We start from the raw sequence: 9080 nt of genomic DNA, 5'->3' as shown, positions 1-9080 counted from the left end.
AAGAGCGTATAAACTAAAATTCTCTCCACAAACTATCCATTAAGTATAAGGATTGAATAAAATCATTTTGGGATGTCTAGTTCTCAAAAAATTTAAGGTCTCCATGCTACCTATCTGGAAGTTACCTGAGGGTATGTTCCACCAATGTAGAGAATAAACGACACTCAAACACACACTGACCCCTCCCCTGCCCCTGCACACACACACAACTTGGGAGCCAAGAGACAAGAAAGGTAGAGAAAAGAAGAGTGGGGACGTCAATGGTGAAATGAGGAGATTCTAAAGACAGTAGTCATGCAGCAGGCAGAGAGAACACATGGGAAAACCTGAGTAGATATGGTGAGTTCTAGCTCAAGTGGATGACGAGTGAGGTGTTAGTGTGGAAAGGAAAAGAGGAATTGACAGGCGTCAGTATCTAGCCAAGTGAAAAATGGTCTTCAGAGGGGTTGAGTACTCTTGGAAATTTTGGGAACAGTTAGGAATAGGTACATAGAAAGCAAAGCAAATTGTAAAACACAGTAATTAATAACTTGAGGATAAAACACAAAAGAAATCTTTGAGAACTCCATGAAATACCCAGTGGTCTCAGAAGTGAACGATATTAGTTACATTAATGTAAATTCCAAACATTAGTTTAATCAAGATTGTGACATAACTATATGTCAAGGTGGAGGAAGGCTAACTCTTCATCTACCAAAGTTTAAATATCAATAAACTAATGAAGGCAATACAAAATTATTCTGAGAAATATGAATATAAAGAACCAAAGAAACAGATAAAAAGACTTGACAGTAGATTTTTCTTGGCAATTTTATTAAGGGTTTGAGGAAATGAAGAGTTGGGCCAAGGGAGAATTGATTTTTGAAAAAGAAGTCATAAAATTATGTAAAATGATTCAACCTTTTGATATATGAGGAAATAAAAAATGAAGGATGATGATCAGTGTTAACAAGTTTGAGAAAAAAAGTGGCAGTTGGTAATAAATAATTTCCTATTATTACCCTAAATGATTATGAATATCCATTCTCTTAAAGCTTTTTTAGTAATAGTTATTGCAACTAAGTACTCTGTCTAAGATACTCATTAAAGATATTCTGATAGCACTAATGCTATACACAGGGAGCTTTTTCACTTTTAATAAATTTAACTGTAACCAATAACAATAAAATACAAAATCCCTGGGGGGAAAAATGCTGTAGAATTCAAACTACCAAGTAGTTTTAACCTTTATTTCACTGCACTCAAAAGTCGAAATGAATTTTCTAAATGCCCAGCAAGAAATAAATTTCAGAATTTTGGAAAATTCAAAATTCATTGAAGATAATTCATTTTTCTACCATTTAGATTATTACTTACTTTCTCTAACTGAAACATTCTGATTTATTTTATCCAGAAAGTCATTTGGAAATTTATATAACTTTCTACAGGAAAAAAACCCCACTAAAACAGCACATTTCACAAAAGTAGCCCTTGCTCAACCAAGTAACACTCTCCCTAAAGGAACCAATTTTACAGGTAAGAAAGTAACCCAGACATGAGATAATACACTCTGAGGAAAGTCCACACTGCTTTATTAAGTGACTACTGGTCCCTAAAAAAAATCAATGTATTCTACTATTTGCTTTGTGACAATACAATTGTAGAAAAGAAGCATTTGCCCGTTTAAATGTTTTATTTTAAAAATATGCTTTGCTATCTACTCAAGTCATCTTTTGCATCTGAGTATTTTCCTGCACCAAGCAAATGCAATTTTAGACTGTTATCACAGAAGATGCTTCTTATCCATTAAATAACATACCACTGTGATTTCTGTAATTTACATAACCCTCTGGAGCACAGGCAACTATCACTGGTGTATGAAATACTAAGTAGCAGTAACAGGGCTTTACCTTACATATTTTATTGTGACATTGTTGCTATTGAATAAATAAATATGTATACATATACATATTATCCATTCTACTTGATGACTCATCCTCTCAAAAAACCCAACACATCCTCCTTAACAGCAATAACCACGGCAACATTACAACTGACATTTATTTGCTAAATATTTTGCTGGGACCTTTAAAAAATTGGCAGCTACATTCTCACAAAATAGATATGTTAATATTTATGATATTCCCAACGTCTAGCATTGAGACTTCTACAAAATACCCACATAATAAATATTTTTTGAATCAAGACATTAAGATTCCAAGAGACTAAAGGATAAATCAAGCCTAGTAATACACCTGTGAAATTGAAGTGAATATTTACACAAAAAATATTTCGTAAGATGCTATGGAAAACCCGAATGAACTTTTTGGCCAACCCAAATGTATCAGGTTTTAGTGTAGTTTTGTTTTGTAGGGAGTTTTTTAATTACAGATTCTATTTCTCTTCTAGGCTGTATGTTTCTCGAAACTTGTCCATTTCTTCTAGGTTGTCAAATTTGTTGGAATATAATTTGTCATATTCAAGAAAGAGATTTATAGCACAATATTATTTCCATCAAAAATAAATAAATACAAAGTAATACTAGATTTTTTATAGCTACATCATTATGTAAATATTCATGTAAACAAATATATGGAAGTTGGATTGAAAGGATTGTAGTAAATACACAAGATTGGGTGGCTGCTGTTGGGAGGGTGATGAGTTGAAGTTATTGGGATGAAAGGGAAAACTATAAAGATAATTAAATACTAAACAAAGAAGGATCCTGGCAGAGACAATGCTGATTGAGTGCTTGTGGGCTATGAATTGAGAAGTGTGAGCAGCTCAATTCTGGGCAGCTGCAGTTAAAAAAAAAGTTGGGAATAGTGTTTTCTGGGAAAGCTTCACTGAGAGACAGTTGTGTCAACACTGGAGGAGATGAAAGAGAGCCATGCGGATACCTGGGGGGAGAATTGTCCAGGCAGAACAAAATGTTTTTAAGGAGAAATGAGCCCCACGCATCCAATGAAAAGGGGGCTAGTGTGGCAAGGAAGAGCAGAGGTGAGGAGGTCAGAGGAGGAACAGGAACCTAGGAGAACACAGCATGAACTTTGCCTCCTATTGAACGCGGTGTGGGACATTGTTGGAGGGTTTGAGCCAAGGAATGCAACAGTCTGACTTAAGTTTTAAAAGGTTCATCGCAACTACTCTTTTGAGACTATTCTGCAGGGAAGAAAAGCAGAAGAAGGAAGAACTGATGGGTATTTATTGCACTTATCCAGGGAACAGATGATGATGTCTCAGACCAGGTTTAGGGTCCAGTGTAGTGAGAAGTGCTTAGATGATACGTATATACATAGTAATAGTATTATAATATAATCATCAAATTAATAATGATTACTTTGGGGATGTAGGGGAAGGATGCAATTGGGGAAGGGTTCCATAATTGGCTTCATCTGAATTTATGTTTTATTTCTTAAGCTGACCTGTCATTACATGAGTGCTTACTACATATTATTTATACTCCATTAAACCTACCTAAAGTATTTTAAACTTTTAGAAAACAATATTGAGTAATTTTGACATTTATTTGTTTATTACATCTAGGGTACAATTTTTTAATATGATATTTCCTCAACTATACCTATACAAGGCAGTATCTTTCACTGTTGAGAGACAGATAACAACACAAACTAACTCAAAAGAAAAGAATGTTTATAGGTTGCTATAATTGAGAAGTTCATAGCTGGAAATAGCCTCAGGAAATACCAGCCTCCAGCCTGTTCTAGATTCTCAACTCTTTTTTCAATTTTCCCTGCAAGTTAACCTTGTACTCAGGCTGTTCCATGAGGCTGGGGACAGAGCTCCCAGCTGTTCTGGGACCCACTTTTAAGCTCTTAACTGAAAGGAAAGAGAGAATATGTCTCAAATATCCTCAGTGAAGGACTCTGCTTTTTCCTACGTGGCTCAGATGCCCACCTCTGGAACAATCACTGTGGCAAAGAAAATGAAATATAGTGGTTTTCAACCTAACAGACCCATTTGGATTTGGGGGCAGACCTTCCCAGTGTAGTGGTAGAAGAAGACAAGGGATACTGGAAAGATAAAATAAGAGATTTATGTCAGAATATATCTGCGTATACTTTCAAAAATATACTGAAATCCATGAATCTGAATGGAGCAGTCAGGGATATGGCAAAACAAACACACACAAAAACCTCTTAAATAGATGCTAGAAAAATTTCTACTAAGTATTAAAGGGAATTTTTTAAAATAGATAAAGAATGTAACTAATAAGAATAATAATAAAAATAAGTATCCTAACTACTTATTACATAGAAACAGTAGAAGAGTTTTGCTTGGAATGAAATACAGAACAGAGGGCTAGAATAAATTTCTGAAATGTGTTTTGATATTCTATAATAACGTGAAAAACGTTTCAAAATTCATCAAGTATTAATGGATAATTCATTTAGCGTATCATTTTCAAATGTGGCATGGGGACTATTTCCAGAAATTCAACATTTTACTCTCTTTTTTATTTCGGCTTCTTCTGGCTAAACATATATCACCACAATAGATTTACAGTCTTGGATGCACTGCATTATCAGTCCTCTTAAAACTGACATAGGGCTTCCCTGGTGGTGCAGTGGTTAAGAATCCGCCTACCAGTGCAGGTGACATGGGTTCGAGCCCTGGTCTGGGAAGATCCCACATGCCACGGAGCAGCTAAGCTCGTGCGCCACAACTACTGAGCCTGTGCTCTAGAGCCCGCGAGCTGCAACTACTGAGCCCACGTGCCACAACTACTGAAACCATGCTCCGCAACAAGAGAAGCCACCGCAATAAGAAGCCCGCACACTGCAACAAAAAGTAGCCCCCACTTGCCACAACTAGAGAAAACCTGCATGCAGCAACGAAGACCCAATGTAGCCAAAAATAAATTAAAATAAAATAAATCAATTTATTTTTTAAAAGATAATATTATTGGGGTAAATTTCAATTAAAAATTTACAGGTCATTGCCTTTCTTTTCAAAAGCACTGATTATTTAATTTTTAAAATATTTATTGGTGTTTTGATTATTTAAAAATAATTTACTCTTCTTTTTCAGAAAACTTAGTCATGTCAATCCACTATTGATGGAGCATTTTTTTTTTTATGATCTTTAACCTTATATTTCACACAAAATGAATTCCATGTACAATATAGACCTAAAATATAAAAACAGTTTAAACTAATAAGGACATTCTGTATAGCACAGGGACGTCTACTCAATACTCTGTAATGGCCTATATGGGAAAAGAATCTAAAAAAGAGTGGATATATGTATAACAGATTCACTCTGCTGTACACCTGAAACCAACACAACATTGCAAATCAACCACACCCCAACAAAATTTTTTAAAAGTAAAATAAAAATGAAAACAATTTAATACCGTATCCAGAACCTACTTTAGGAAAATAATTTCATGACATTGGGGGAGACTGAGAAACTAGACTCAGAAAGTATCAATATTTACCATAAAAGAGAAAAGATCTTCTAGCATAGTTGATGAAAAACTCGAGACAGAATGAGTCGTGCTCAAGATTCTTCCATTCATTTCTGGTAGTAATATAGCTCAAATTCAGAACTGAAACTTTGGAATGATATTAGTGTCTAATTTTTGAGATGGAAGGATTGAACAAACTCATGATATATAAAGTGTGTGGTCTAATATCAGATCTATAGTAGCCACTAAGTCAGTATGGGCTAATATTGACAGCTTTTTCTAAGTAATTGCAAAATTATATCAACTGAAGTATTCATCATTATTATTTTTTTTTATCTTTATTGGGGTATAATTGCTTTACAATGGTGTGCTAGTTTCTGCTTTATAACAGAGTGAATCAGTTATACATATACATATGTTCCCATATCTCTTCCCTCTTTGTCTCCCTCCCTCCCACCCTCCCTATCCCACCCCTCCAGGCAGCCACAAAGAACCAATCCGGTATCCCTGTGCCATGCGGCTGCTTCCCACTGGCTATCTACCTTACGTTTGTTAGTATATATATGTCCATGTCTCTCTCTCGCCCTACCACAGCTCACCCTTCCCCCTCCCCATATCCTCAAGTCTGTTCTCCAGTAGGTCTGTGTCTTTATTCCTGTTTTACCCCTAGGTTCTTCAGAACATTTTGATGAAGCATTTTTATGTGAGTCTGATTTCAAGGATTATTTTACTGTGAGCTAAAGTGACATGCCGATCTTTGCAATCCCTAGTAGTATATTCTCAATATACTTTGGCCAATCTAAAATTATGGTTCATCCATTTCCTATAATTTCAACCTTTAAAAAGAAACCAAAGAAAGTCTGATTTACTAATTTGGGGGATAATAATGCCAAGTGCTTTTGTACCAGATACTATCTTTGTCATTTGAGGAAAATGATTGACTTACGAGGACTTAAAAGAGAGCTAATATTAACTACTTATTCAGAGTTATCATTGTGTAAACTGAGTATAGAGAGAATATAGGAGGATTTTATTTTGCTGTTGAAGCACTTGGGGAAATGATAACTATTTTTGATTAGAAAAGGGGTTAGCTTCAGTCAATCAGAAATAGTAAAATTGGTAGCAGGTTGTCAGAAGTGGTGGCAAGCAGTAGCAATTAGTCCATAGAACATTCTGTTTTTTGTTCTTTGAAGGTAGGTTACTAAATTCTCTACTTAATAATTTCAACTTTAATAGTAATTGTGTTTTGTATTTATCGGGAGTATCAATGATCTTGCATGCTTCATTTACTAGGAAGCCTGAGGTCAGTGCTGCTCATGTATGTAAGATGAGCAAAGCCCAGTTCCAGGAGGCACTGTTCACCTAAGCCAATTAGTGATTGGCACACTCTGGAGGTATCATTGTGAAGTTCCTGCCAGAAGGATAGGGTACAATATACTGCCTGGACTTGGGGATCAAAATGATTTGGGGTTTATAAAAATTGGATAATAAGAAATGATTTCCATTATAGTAAAGAGGAAATGTAAATAACTTAAATCTGTCAAGAGCTTAAATATGCTGAGCACTGTGTTAGCTAATTTGATTTTTGCGAGAACCCTGTGGTGTAAAATCCTTTTCTCTCTGACCCATATTATTGTGGCTGGAAGGTAGACGTGATGCCTGGATATGTAGCATGCATCTTGCAAGCATTAGACAAAAAGGGCAAAAAAGCAAGTACTAAAAATGACACAGTAGAAAGAAAGAACGAACTTGGGTGCCTGCCTCATTACTGAAATGACAAACCTGTGCCTATCTCTGGATTTCTTTTATATTAAGAAATGAATCCCTATTTGTTTAATCATTCTAAGTAAGTTTTTCTGTTACTTACAGATGAAAGCATTCCTTAAGGAGGCAGAAGGAAAACAATAGAGAAAAGTGCAGTTTTAAAAAAAAAGGAGTTAAACAGAAAGTAAAATTACTTCCAAATTACTTCTAACTTGTTGATGTATTAAAATCACCTAATGAAAGAGAAATTTCATCCAAGTAGTTAAACACATCTAGCTGCCTGCTATTTACAGAAAATCTACCTAAAGTAAAAGTCTCACAGATGAGTTGAAAAAAAAAGAAGTGGAAATATATACATCACACAATTATTATTCAAAATAAAGCTGGTGAAATGGTATCAGAGTCAGAAAAAATAGAAAAATCAAGGCAGGAAATAATAGCCCTCTTATGTCACCTATAATGACCACTTCAAAAACATTATTTAAAAAGAGAAACTCTTCATGGTAGATATAAAGTCTAAGATTCCAGGAGATAAATCTAACAAAATACTCACACTTTTATGAGAAAATTGCAAAATACTGTTGAAATTCCAAAAAGAAGGCTTGAATGAATAGGCATATAGAGCATGTCATAAAGATTAATATCATAAAGATTGCAATTGTTTCCCACTTAATATGGGAATGCCATGAAAGTTCAATTAAATAACTAAAACTTTGTAGTGGAATTTTGAAAGCTGACCCTGAAATTTATATAAAGGTAGTAAAGGCTAAGAAATTTTTAATAAAAATGATAAAGTAGGGTTATTCCTAGTTATCAAGATTAATTAGAGAGTTATAGTATACAAAATACTGTGGTACAGCACATGTATTATCTAGTAGGACAATGAAACAGAGCAGATGGACCAGAAAATATTTTCCTGTATATGAAACCTTAATTTGTAACAAAACTTGCATAGCAAATAAAGAAATGATTAAAGGAAATTTGGCTGCCTGCAAAGAAAAATAAATTCCTACTACCTCACACTGTAAAAAAGCAATAAAGAGTAACTGAGGATGTTTTAAGTATCTAAAGTGAAAAACTTTTAGAAGAAAATAAAGACTTTCTTCCTAATGGCAAAATATGAAAGAACTGTTAAAAAAACAAACAAAAAAACAAAACTATTTAAACACAAAACCAAAACTGTAGTGTAAAAGACTAACAAATTTGACCACATTGCAATTAAAGTAAAACTTTTGTTCAAAAAATTATAACATAAACAAAAACAATATGAAGACTGAAAGTAGATATTTGTTATGCATATAAAAGAAATGGATCAGGATTCACTATGTGTGTGTATGTATATATGTATATATTATTTTTCTAAAAGTCCTTAAAAAAATTTCAGAATTTGCAGAAGTGTGACAAAATTATTATAGTGCTGATAGAAAAGCAGTACATAAATTATTAGTATAAACTGTTTCGAGACTAATTTGACAGTAACAACTAAATTTGAAAATTTGCATTATGTTTGATTAATCATTGGCTAATTATTCCAACATATCCTAAATATTCTACTATATTCTAGCTAAATTCTTTTATCCATGTGTGAAGAGTTGTGTAAAAAATGTTTATTTTAGCTTTGTTTATAATAATGTAAATTGGAAAACTATATTTATGACAGATTAATACATAATTTTAATATATTCACTAATATAATAAATTAAACTACATGGATGAAGAAAAATCATTGGATTTACATTAAACATCTGTTTTTGATGACAGTTCCTAGCAAATTAGGAAAGGTAGGGCCTTTCCTTAATTTTGTAAAGATTATATTAAAAATTATTTTACTTATAGGTGAAATTTTGGCACATGCCTTTTAAGATCAGGATTGACAAGGATGTCTACTATTAATATTGACATAGCA

General features: G+C 33.7%; 1 protein-coding gene across 1 annotated transcript in view; it reads left to right on the top strand.

Annotated features, from left to right (window-relative positions):
- PCLO (piccolo presynaptic cytomatrix protein) overlaps positions 1-9080 on the top strand; it is a 187349-nt gene that overhangs the window by 157591 nt on the left and 20678 nt on the right. The gene's annotated exons all lie outside the window — the stretch shown is intronic.

Source organism: Lipotes vexillifer, unplaced genomic scaffold, assembly GCF_000442215.2.
Source record: "Lipotes vexillifer unplaced genomic scaffold, Lipotes_vexillifer_v1.1 scaffold3006, whole genome shotgun sequence".
Taxonomy (NCBI): domain Eukaryota; kingdom Metazoa; phylum Chordata; class Mammalia; order Artiodactyla; family Lipotidae; genus Lipotes; species Lipotes vexillifer.
This window is presented reverse-complemented; position numbering and strand designations above follow the sequence as displayed.